This window comes from Ascaphus truei, unplaced genomic scaffold, assembly GCF_040206685.1.
Source record: "Ascaphus truei isolate aAscTru1 unplaced genomic scaffold, aAscTru1.hap1 HAP1_SCAFFOLD_1262, whole genome shotgun sequence".
In the NCBI taxonomy this organism is placed as follows: domain Eukaryota; kingdom Metazoa; phylum Chordata; class Amphibia; order Anura; family Ascaphidae; genus Ascaphus; species Ascaphus truei.
This window is the reverse complement of record NW_027454135.1, coordinates 40,142-52,981: the sequence shown is the minus strand read 5'-3', so window position 1 is coordinate 52,981 and position 12,840 is coordinate 40,142. Positions and strand designations below refer to the sequence as shown.

The 12,840-nt window shown below is 44.9% G+C and overlaps 1 pseudogene; it reads right to left on the bottom strand.

Moving 5' to 3' along the window:
* Positions 1–2,704: 2,704 nt before the first annotated feature.
* Positions 2,705–12,840, bottom strand: part of LOC142475552 (uncharacterized) — a 43,850-nt pseudogene continuing 33,714 nt past the window's right edge.

Here is a 12,840-nt window from a genome sequence, read left to right as displayed (position 1 = left end):
TGTGCAAGGTCAGACCGTATCCACCCCTATTGTGGGAATAAACTGCTCCCTGCGTGATATCTTAATTGGCGCTAGATCTATTGTGGATTCATATTACGCCCACATAATATGGTAAAACACAGGCTTGTAGGCAAGTATAAGGTTCATCAGGTATAAACTTTATTGACTGCAGAGTGTTAATTGATATAGAAACACCATAGGTGATAGTGATAATGCCGTGGTGTTTCTATGTGTACTATAAACCCTGAGGGCTCACCTATGGTACTGTCAGTGAGGTGTAGGTGATCTTGACTCAGTATAGAGGTCTGTATATATTTATATTAGCCTGTTGATGCAAACCCCACTGTAGTTGTGGTTGCTGCAGCTGAGATCAGCACTAGTTATGGGGCTAATAAATAGACATAACAACTGACAGAATATATGAATCTCCTGAGCAGTTAAACACACTGACAAAATGCAAATAATGCCACCTAATAGGGTATGTGTGGGGTTAATGATGGGATGGAATCAGTGTGCAATCACCCCACCCCCCTTTCCCTATATAGCAGCTATATACCAATTGCCAGTTTATATAGGGGCCGGTCTAGCTGTAATGTATATAGCATGCCTGTCTGTAGGTGAGTTGTATAGTCCCCTAGAGGTACGAGGATCACGCTATATTGTTACAGAGCGCGATCCCGGCTTCACATGCACGCCGGGGGAAGCCGCAAATCACTCAACGCAGATCAGTATCCAACTGCTGTAGAATTTCAAATGCACTGGCTTCCCGCGTGTGCAGGAGATGATTGCCTGGGTAAGAGGATCACGCTGTATGGTAACAAAGCGTGATCCCCACTGAACATACACTTCGGGGGAAGCCACAAATCTTTTAACGCGGATCAATATCCCTCTGCTGTTAGTTTTGAATGAACTGGCTTCCCGCGTGTGCAGGAGAAAAATGCCGACGCGCGCGTTTCACGTAGTGAACGCTTCTTCAGGGCACGTAGGGGGAGGTCCCTGCGTGTGGAGGCAAGTTTATATAGCCAACGTGAGAGTGCCTGTTCCTGCACTTAACCCCTTCGTTACTGCTGATAGACAGATATAATATCCCATTGCCATAGATGCACTAATTGTGGTCTACAGACTAGTAACTGCCTTATTGCCAGATTCAATATGCCCATTAGGTAGTTGCATAAGTTGCAAACTAATTACAACTTTTGTAATGGGCTGAATGGCTATGGCTACAATACTGGTAATATATGTGATGTATTACTGTTGTATTTACTCACATGAGCTGGGGTGTTCGTGTTGTAAATTTTTATATTCATGGTAAGGAGTGATGGTTGGTCACTAATATTGAAGGTAAGTCTATGTTTCTAGATCATACCAAAAGCAAATACACTGTATTCCATTGATGGAAATAAAATGAAATAAACTAAAAGTCCACTATGTCATTGTTTTATTTGTACTCAATTCATTGTCAGAGTGTAGGTGTGTGATGGCGTCCGAGTGGTTGTTAGTATACTGCAAATAGTGCAGGGGAATGGAACATGGGAGATGTTTTACGTTCAAATTCGTGGGTACGGTGTTATAGGTATAGTTTCTGGATTACAGGAATGTTCGGGATTCATTTCTTAAAGTGGGGTTGGTAACAGGGGATAAGGGATTTATATGAAGGGGCTAAACACGAAGCCCTCATTGAGTCCAAGTGGATTTAATGTTCCCAAGGTATAAATCCATCTGGCTTCGATCTTTAATAGCTCATTGTCCCAGTCCCCACGTCTTATTCCTGGAGAAAATTGATCTATCCCCATGAAGGTCATGGCTTTAAGGTCTCCAGGTTGGCACCTGTTGGCATGATTGGCCACTGGAGTATCTAGCTTATTCCGGATAGAGCCCACATGTTCGAGTATCCGTATTTTGAGTGGGCGGCGGGTTTTGCCCACGTACTTTTTCCCACATTTGCATGTTCCCATGTAAATTACTCCCACTGTATTGCAGTTGATAAATTTGCGTATATCGAAATGCTTTCTGTTGTTGTGATTACTGAAGGTTTTGGAAACTGTCATATACTGACAGGCCTTGCACCTTTGGCAATGGTACAACATCCACCCACCCAGCTCTAGGTGGGTAACAATTGAACACAGTCACGTGCTGTTGCAATACAGTACATCGTTTAATTACGTTTTAACACCCATTTTTTTATTCTTGGCATCAATAAAGTATTTTAAATTTACAATTATACATTTGTTTGTGATTGAGTGCTGGAAGACTGGGTTCTTTTTTCTCCTATCTAAAACCCTCTCCTGCCTTAAACCTTTTTCACTAACTGCCCCACACCTCTGGAATGCCCTTCCCCTCAGTTCCCGACTAGCACCCTCTCTATCCACCTTTAAGACCCAACTTAAGACACACTTGCTTAAAGAAGCATATGAATAGCTCTGGGTATATTCTGAACACGATACATAAAGCTTGGCCCCCTGCAGACGCACTTACCAGAACTCCCTCCTACTGTCTCTGTACGTTCTCCCTACCTACCAATCAGACTGTAAGCTCCTCGGGGCAGGGACTCCTCTTCCTTAATGTTACTTTAATGCCTGAAGCACTTATTCCCATGATGTTATTCATATTATCTGTTATTTATTTGATTACCATGTGTATTACTACTGTGAAGCGCTATGTACATTATCGGCGCTATATAAATTAAGACATAAAATACAATAAGAATGATACAAATAACCTGCATTTAAAACGTTATAACATTTTATCCTTTTAAAATGCTCGTTTTATGCACCATAAACTAAAGTCAATTTTCATTGGGATTTAGCGTAACACAGATACACGTGTGCACTTATATGTGAACGTGTTAGTCACTGGTTATGCCTAAACATGCCTGGCTTTAGAGATAGGTCTCTCCCCTGTGTGTGTCCTCGTGAGTGTTCAGGCTGGATAACTGACCAAATCCTTTCCCACATTCTCCACATACATGCGGTCTCTCCCCTGTGTGTGTGTCCTCTTGTGTATGTTCAGGTGGGAAAACCGATGAAATCCCTTCCCACATTCCCCACATACATGCGGTCTCTCCCCTGTGTGTTCCTTCTTCTGTCTGGCCAGGTTGGATAAGTCACTAAATCCGTTCCCACATTCCCCACATACATATGGTCTCTCCCCTGTGTGTGTCCTCGTGTGTGTGTTCAGGTGGGATAACACACTAAATCCCTTCCCACATTCTCCACATACATGCGGTCACTCCCCTGTGTGTGTCCTCTTGTGTATGTTCAGGTGGGAAAACAGATGAAATCCCTTCCCACATTCCCCACATACATGCGGTCTCTCCCCTGTGTGTTCCTTCTTGTGTCTGGCCAGGTTGGATAAGTCACTAAATCCGTTCCCACATTCCCCACATACATATGGTCTCTCCCCTGTGTGTGTCCTCGTGTGTGTGTGTTCAGGTGGGATAACACACTAAATCCCTTCCCACATTCCCCACATACATGCGGTCTCTCCGCTGTGTGTCCCTTCTTGTGTCTGTTCAGGCTGGATAAGTCACTGAATCCCTTCCCACATTCCATACATACTGTACATGCGGTCTCTCCCCTGTGTGTGTCCTCTCGTGCGTGTTCAGGGTGGATAACCGACTAAATCCCTTCCCACATTCCCCACATACATGCGGTCTCTCCCCTGTGTGTTCCTTCTTGTGTCTGGCCAGGTTGGATAAGTCACTAAATCCCTTCCCACATTCCCCACATACATACGGTCTCTCCCCTGTGTGTGTCCTCGTGTGTGTGTTCAGGTGGTATAACACACTAAATCCCTTCCCACATTCCCCACATACATGCGGTCTCTCCCCTGTGTGTGACATCTTGTGTGTGTTCAGGTTGGATAACACACTAAATCCCTTCCCACATTCCCCACATACATGCGGTCTCTCCCCTGTGTGTGTCCTCTTGTGTGTGTTCAGGTGGGATACGTGACTAAATCCCTTCCCACATTCCCCACATACATACGGTCTCTCCCCTGTGTGTGACCTCTTGTGTGTGTTCAGGCTGGATAACTGACTAAATCCCTTCCCACATTCCCCACAGACATGTGGTCTCTCCCCTGTGTGTATCCTCATGTGTGTGTTCAGGTGGGATAACACACTAAATCCCTTCCCACATTCCCTACATACATGCGGTCTCTCCCCTGTGTGTATCCTCATGTGTGTGTTCAGGTGGGATAACACACTAAATCCCTTCCCACATTCCCTACATACATGCGGTCTCTCCCCTGTGTGTGTCCTCTCGTGTGTGTTCAGGTGAGATAACACACTAAATCCCTTCCCACATTCCCCACATACATGCGGTCTCTCCCCTGTGTGTATCCTCTTGTGTATGTTCAAATTGGCTAACCGACTAAATCCCTTCCCACATTCCCCACATACATGTGGTCTCTCCCCTGCGTGTGTCCTCTTGTGTCTGTTCAGGTGGTATAACACACTAAATCCCTTCCCACATTCCCCACATACATGCGGTCTCTCCCCTGTGTGTGTCCTCTTGTGTCTGTTCAGGTGGTATAACACACTAAATCCCTTCCCACATTCCCCACATACATGCGGTCTCTCCCCTGTGTGTGACATCTTGTGTGTGTTCAGGTTGGATAACACACTAAATCCCTTCCCACATTCCCCACATACATGCGGTCTCTCCCCTGTGTGTGTCCTCTTGTGTGTGTTCAGGCTGGATAACACACTAAATCCCTTCCCACATTCCCTACATACATGCGGTCTCTCCCCTGTGTGTGTCCTCTCGTGTGTGTTCAGGTGAGATAACACACTAAATCCCTTCCCACATTCCCCACATACATGCGGTCTCTCCCCTGTATGTATCCTCTTGTGTATGTTCAAATTGGCTAACCGACTAAATCCCTTCCCACATTCCCCACATACATGTGGTCTCTCCCCTGTGTGTGTCCTCTTCTGTAGGATCTGATCTGATAACCAAGTCAGACTCTTCCCACTTTCTCCAAGATCTTTTCCTTTGGCAGCTGCTAATATATATCTTTTGGGATGAGAAGCAGTTACATTGTTTATTAATTGCATTGACGGGTTGAAAGATGCATTTTCTGTCCTATTTATTAGAATGTTGCAAGATTGTTCTGTCCTCATCTTTTCCATATACTCAGCTGGGTGTTTGAACTTCAGATGTTTGAGGAGGTAATCCGGACTGCTAAAAGCAACCTTGCAGTGTTGGCATGGGTGGGTTATTGGTGCTTGGCTTTGTACTAGATGAGACAAAAAAGTCACTGTTACACAAACTGTCTTACAAAAGGCCATGCAGGAGAGGTAAGTTGGCATATCACAAAAAGTTCAGGATGAAAGTAAACTGTAGACGTACATTGTAAAAATGAAGGGTTTAGCACAACATGTGCAGCATTAGGGCCGGAGAGCAGATGTAGTGGATCATACATTTAAAGTAGATCATAATATTTAAAAGGAAATCTCAGTAGCTGCAAAACACCAATTAAAGTGGAAGAAATCTTGTCAAATCCTTTGATAGATAGTAAGTCGATAGTTTCAGTTGTGAAGGTATGATTAAAAATGTTTGTACAATTAATAGAAAACGTGTCTCATTAGAAGCTCACATATCAGTCACCGGGTGTTCCCGTTACCGCACCATGTACCAGGTCTCTAATAGTTATAGGATGACCAACTTTCTGCTAAATATCCATTGTTAGATCAGGAACCAAATGCCCAATTATTGTATTTGACATCACAGATGTTATTCAGACTTAATTAAGTTATACCTTTTTTAATACAATTGTTTAAAAGTTAAAAAAATTTTAGGGAACAAGGAGTCTGTACTTGTGTTACTGATTTTCCCCCATACAAACATTGCATGCGATCGGATAATGGCCAGTAACCCTTTCCCTTCTCTGCACAAAAAAAAAATCCCCTGTTCAGGGAAAAAAACAAAAAAAAAAAAAAAAAACAAATCGAAAAATAAAAATTCGTAGCTGATTGGCTGTGACGCAGGATGGAGTTGCCAGGACTTCTAACCGCCCTTTCTGCATGGGTAAGTAATGGGGGGGGGGGGAGGGGTTGAGTGCGGGCGTGTCTGTTGCTCCTCTTCCTCCTCATATCCTCCTGTATAATTGTGTCAACTCCTATAATTTACAATTTACTGATCCGGTCATGGAGGTGTTTGGACAGATTCTTCAGGTGGGGGGAATTTAATGCACTTTAAATATTTATATACTGTATATACTGATACATTCTTTCCCCTCTCTCCGGTGCTCCCGCTACCCCGCGCGGTTCGGAACATACTGTAAAAGCCGGGGGTTTCCCCCCCCCCCCTCCGGTCCGCGCGGGTCACATACTGTACTGTCCGGGATGTTTCTTACCCCCCTCCCCCCTCCGGTGTTCCCGCTGCCCGCGCGGGTCACATACTGTACTGGCCGGGGTGTTTCTCGCCCCCCCCCCCCCTCCGGTGTTCCTGCTGCCAGCGCGGGCCACATACTGTACTGGCCGGGGTGTTTCTCAACCCCCACCCCTCCGGTGTTCCCACTGCCCGCGCGGGTCACGTAGTGGCCGGGGTGTTTCTCGCCCCCCCCCCCCCTCCGATGTTCCTGCTGTCCGCGCGGGTTGGAACATGCTGTAGTGGCCGGGGTGTTTCTTTCCCCCCCCCCCCCCCCCCCCTCCTGTGTTCCCGCTGCCCGCGCGGGTCTGAAGATGTTGCAGTTGCCAGTGATTCTCTCTCCTCGGTGCTCGGGCGGGCGGAAGTAGCGGGGTGTTTCTCCCCTCTGGCGCACGTCCCTTCCCGTGTGTGTGTATGGGTATGAGAGAGAATGTGTGTGTGCAGGACACCAGAATGTGTGTGCAGGACACCAGAATGTGTGTGCAGGACACCCCCCAGTCAGTCACCCCCCCTCCACCAGTCAGTCAAAAGTCTCTCTGTCCTCTCTGTCTCTCTCCCCTCTCTGTCTCTCTCCCCTCTCTGTCTCTCTCCCCTCTCTGTCTCTCTCCCCTCTCTGTCTCTGCCTCACACTCTCGATCTGGATATCTTTTTTACCCTGTATATCTTAACTGCCCTATACTACACCGAAATAACCTATACTGCTTTCTTCCAGATCTGACTCAAGCTTCACACGGGAGACATTGGTATCCTCCCTAACCCAGAAGACAGGTAGGGAACATCTCCCCTCCAATGTATAACATTGCGGGAATGAGAGTACCTGGACATTGAAGGACTGCGGATCAGGTAAGATCCCAGGCGGGATTGCTGCTTTAAATATTGTGAAGCGGGGGCATCCAGACACTGGTTAAGGGGTGCTGGAAACTAGTCATTCACGTCTGGCTTTTTTTTCTAGATCCGACATTTATACACACACACACACACACACACACACACACACGTAACAAGGACTAATTGTAGTATAATGTGTAATACAATAAATAAACCTATGTCAAAAACGAATGTTCTTACTAGGAATTTATTCAATTTATTTTATTTATGTATTTTTTTAAAAAGCGGGGGCGGGACTAGGTGGCGAGTAGATTTTTTTGGTTCGGCGAGTAGATTTTTGGGTGATTTGTCAAGCACTGTATATATATATAGATATATATGCCCCACACTGATGAGACCCATTAAGGTCAAAACAGCTGTCTGTGGGTGGTTTTCTGGGTATGCACCTTAACCCTGGCTGTGCTCAAAGCTGTGACCATGCAGCAAGCTTAAGCCTATAGGGAACCATGTTAAAAATGGTTTTTGAAGCAAAAAGTGGCACTGTGTGCTCATTTGCATGTCATTTCCCAGAATCCCTTGCTGCAGTGGAAGTGCTGTGTGCTGGGTGATAATGGGGAAAGGTGGGGTTGCAGACCTGCCTAAGATATGCAGATGAGCATACAGTTGTATTTACATTTGTATATATATATATTGGAACAGGATGAACGGCAGAAATACCGCAAATATTTTAACACCTACTGCAGCCCTGTCTTTTCTATGTATATAATGGCCAATATACTGCCCATTATATACATAGGCAAGATAAGCTAAACCAACATGGAATAGATGATAAAATAGTTATTAAAATACATTACAGTACATGTTAACCCCTTAATAGTCCACGGGTCAACAAGTCACCGGTTTCTGCTGCTAGCTGCTCCAGGGGAGGTTAACTCCCTGTAGGCTGGAAAGCACCTTTTGTAGCACCACATTTTAGCACTACTAAGGGGTTAACATGTACTGTAATGTATTTTAATAACTATTTTATCATCTATTCCATGTTGGTTTAGCTTATCTTGCCTATGTATATAATGGGCAGTATATTGGCCATTATATACATAGAAAAGACAGGGCTGCAGTAGGTGTTAAAATATTTGCGGTATTTCTGCCGTTCATCCTGTTCCAATAAATATCGGAACTTGACGTATGGCCTTTTTACTTGAAAATGTGATATTATGCCTGTTTTGTATCGGATTTGATGCTTTTAACGGGTCCAATTAAAAGTGCTTTCTTTTTGGCGTTGCAACGCTGATTCATTGTATGATAATAATAATAAGGCACTTTTTTATTGGCGTAAATACGGCATTTTTGGTTACTGCAGCTTGATGTATCCGGCCCTTTGACTCAAGTCAGGTTTAGTGATATTAAGTTCTAGTTGACCTGTAATGGTGTATGCAGATCTATCAATATTTACAATTCAACATCAGTAATAAGACAATAGAGATGTAAAAACCATAAAACACACACATTCCTGATTACCTGGTGCTGGCGCGTTACTTTTCTACAGCGTACCCCACTTCATACCAAGCTCTTTCCCATATTCATCTCCATACCAGAGCAGGAGCTCTGTGTGTGGGGGGAGGTCTGTGCAGGTTCTATAGTAGATTTTCCTGTGGTAATGCAACGCCACAAGGTTCTGTTCTTCCTCGTTTCTCACACAATTTACAAACCTAAAATTGGGACAGTTAGTGAGGTCTCAAAGTAATGTCTATTTTATAAAAGAAGAGCTGAAAAAAGATACAAGTTGTTAATAGTTACATAGTTATATAGTAGATGAGGTTGAAAAAATACATACGTCCATCAAGTTCAACCTATGCTAAATTTAGAGAACAGATACTTTATCCTATATCTATACTTACTTATTGATCCAGAGGAAGGCAAACAAAAAACCCCAGTGACATACCATCCAATGATATATCATAAGGGAAAAAATACATTCCTTCCCGACTCCAGGAATTGGCAATCGGATTACTCCCTGGATCAACATCCTTCCCATGTTTCACAGTCTCCATGGGTAATGAATTCCACATTTTAACTGCCCTTACTGTAAAGAACCCTTTCCTTTGTTGCTGGTGAAATCTCATTTTCTCCACCCTCAAGGGATGACCCAAGTCCTCTGTACTGTCCTTGGGATAAATAGTTCTTTTGAAAGCTCTCTGTACTGTCCTCGAATATATTTGTATATAGTTATCATATCCCCTCCTAGACGCCTCTTTTATAATGTAAATACTGTAGATCTAATTTAGCTAGCCTCTCCTCAAAAGTTAGATTGTCCATCCCCTTTATTAATTTGGTGGCTCTTCTCTGCACTCTCTAGTTCCATAATGTCTTTACTAAGGAGTGGTACCCAAAATTGGACTCCATATTCAAGGTTTGGTCTTACTAATCTATACTATATTTCTAAGTTAGATTCCGTTTGTTTGTTTGTTTGTCCGAAGCATCGAAATCTCACAAATGGCACGACGTAGATGTCCTGGCAGCGAGGGGAGATGCGGCAGCAGCGCGGGGAGATGTGCCGGCAGCAGGGGGGGGGGTGAGGGGGCGGGGAGATGTGCCGGCAGCCGGGGGAGACACAGACACACACACAGAAAGACACACACAGACACACACAGAGACAAATCTTCCCCCGCTCTACATCTCCCTCCCCCTCCTCCCTAAAAACCTGTTTGTCCTCGCCGATATTAAAAAACAGACCAAAAATATTGTCTACTCACAGGTGTTGAAGGATTAAAATAAATAACTTTCACATTAAAAAAATTTTTAATACAATGTATTCAATATTATATTCTTGCTTCCCAAATGCATAACCTAACATTTATCTGTATTAACATGTTCTGCCCTTTACCTGCCCAAGTTTCCAGTCTCTCCAAGTCCTTCTGGAGAGAAATTACATCCTGCTCTGATTCTACTACCTTACACAATTAAGTATCATCTGCAAGATGGAGACTTTGCTCTCGATGACAACCTCAAGGTCATTACTAAACAAGTTAAAAAGCAGGGGTCGCAGTACCAATACCTGAGGTACTCCACTCATGACCTTAGCCCAACCTGCAATAGTTCCATTTATGACAACCCTCTGTTGTCTATCCATCAACTAAATTTCAATCCAGGTGCATATATTTGCTTTATTTTGTGCACCAACCTTGTGTGTGGAACCATATCAAAAGCCTTGGCAAAATCTAAGTAGACCACATCAACTGCATTACCCTGGTCTAAATTCCTACTTACCTCCTCAAAGAAACAAATAAGGTTAGTTTGGCATGATCTATCCTTCATAAATCCATGCTTACTAATTTTGTTTTCCATTAGGTATTCCTGAATATTATGCCGTATTAAATCTTCAAGTAGCTTCCCCACTATTGAAGTCAGGCTTACAGGTCTATAAATTCCCCGGTTTTGATCTAGCTCCCTTTTTAAATAAAGGCATCACATCTGCTTTACGCCAATCTTGTGGTACTGAGCCTTGGGACATGGACTCCTTGAATATTAAATGTAATGGTTTGGCTATTACTGAGCTTAACTTGTTGAGAACTCTTGGATGTATGCCATCGGGGCCAGGTGCCTTATTTACTTTAATTTTTTCAAGCCGCTTATGAACTTCTTCCTCAGTTAACCAATTGTTCATTAATATGAAGGTTGTGGCTTCCTCCTGCAGCACTACTATTGAACTTGATTCTTCCCTGGTAAACACAGAGGCAAAGAATTTGTTTAATACCTCTGCTTTTTCATTATCTCCAATAATCTGCCTACTATATTTTATTTTCTCATTAAGGTACTTAAAGAACTTTTTAGGGTTCATCTTACTTTCTATTGCAATCCTTTTTTCATTATCCATTTTTGCTAATTTTATTGCCCTTTTGCAGTTTTTGTTACATTCCTTATAATTCTGATACAATGTCTCCGTCCCTTCTGACTTAAAGAATCTTAACGCCTTCCTCTTCTTGTCCATTTCCTCCCCTACCTGTTTATTTAGCCACATTGGTTTTGACTTATTTATTTTATACTTATTACCCAAAGGTATACACTGATGAGTGTGCTTTTCTAACAATATTTAATTACTGCCCATTTATCTTCTACATTTTTCCCTGAACAAACTTAATCCCAATGTAACCTTGTTGAACCCAAGTTATCTGTTTTTTGATCCTTTATTTAACACTAGCTGAGAGACCCGGCGTTGCCCGGGAGTACAATTTCCTGCTCCCCCCCTCTCTCCACTCCCCCTGTCAGTTTCTGCGCTCCCCCTCTCTGTTTGTGTTCCCCCCCCCCCCTACACACACACACACACACACACACACACGGTCCCCCACACACACTGTCGTCCCCCAACACACACACACTGTCCCCCCCCCCCACACACACACTGTCGTCCCCCCCCCCCCCCACACACACACTGTCGTCGTCCCCCCATACGCACTGTCGTCCTTCCCACCACACACACGCACACACACTGTCCCCCCCACACACACACACACACACACACAGTCCCCCCCACACACATTTCCCCCCCACACACACACTGTGGTCCCCCACATACACACTGCCCCCCCAACACGCACTGTCGTTCCCCCCCACACACACACACACACACACTGCCCACCCACACACACTGTCGTTCCCCCCCACATACACTGCCCCCCCCACACACACACACTGTCCCCCCCAACACTGTCCATCCCCCCCCCACACACTGTCCGTCCCCCTCCCCCCACACACACACAAAGCCCCCTCCCCTATTACAGGACCACAAAGCCCCCTCCCCTGTATTCTTCCGAAGGTACGGACCACAAAGCCCCCTCCCCTCTGCCAGGACTCACAGCACCGCTCCTCTCTCCCACACTCCTCCGATTGTCGCGCGCCTAGCCCTTCTCTGCTCTCCCTCCTCCCGTCCGGGGAGTGCTGCGCATGTACTGTACCCCCTCTCTGCACCTGTGAGCGCGAGCTACCGGGAAGCTTGCAGCTAAGGTGCGGGGCCTGTCCAGCTTAGGGGGGAGAGTGACAGCCACCAGGAGAGGGGAAGGTGAGCTGCGGTCCGGCTGACGGGGGAGAGTGACAGCCACCGGGAGAGGGGGGGTGGTGTGTGTGTGTGCTCTCTCACAGTGTGCGGTGTTGGTCAGAGGCGCACGCGGTCATGGTGTGAGGAGAGTGTGCGTGTGTGTCTCTTCTCCCTGCCTGGCTCCTCCCTGCCTGGCCCGCAGGCCAATGAGCTGTCCAGCAGACATACACACACGAACATTATTTGAGACTTATATATAGATGAGACCATGTTATGATCACTGTTACCCAAATATTCCAGGACTTGAATATTTGACATTACTTCTACCTTGTTTGATATTGCCAAATCCAGTACTGCCCCTCTCCTTGTTGGATCCTCAATAATTTGGGTCATATAATTGTCTTTAAGCACTCCCAAAAAACTGTTTCCTTTTGCTGTAATGCTAATCTCATTGCCCCAGTCTACGTCTGGATAATTAAAATCACCCATTATGCAAACATGACCTAGTTTTGATGCCTTCTCCATTTGCAACAGTATTTTAGCTTCCTCAATCCCCAGATATTTGGTGGTTTATAGCAGGGGTGCACAAACTTATCTTCATGCGTC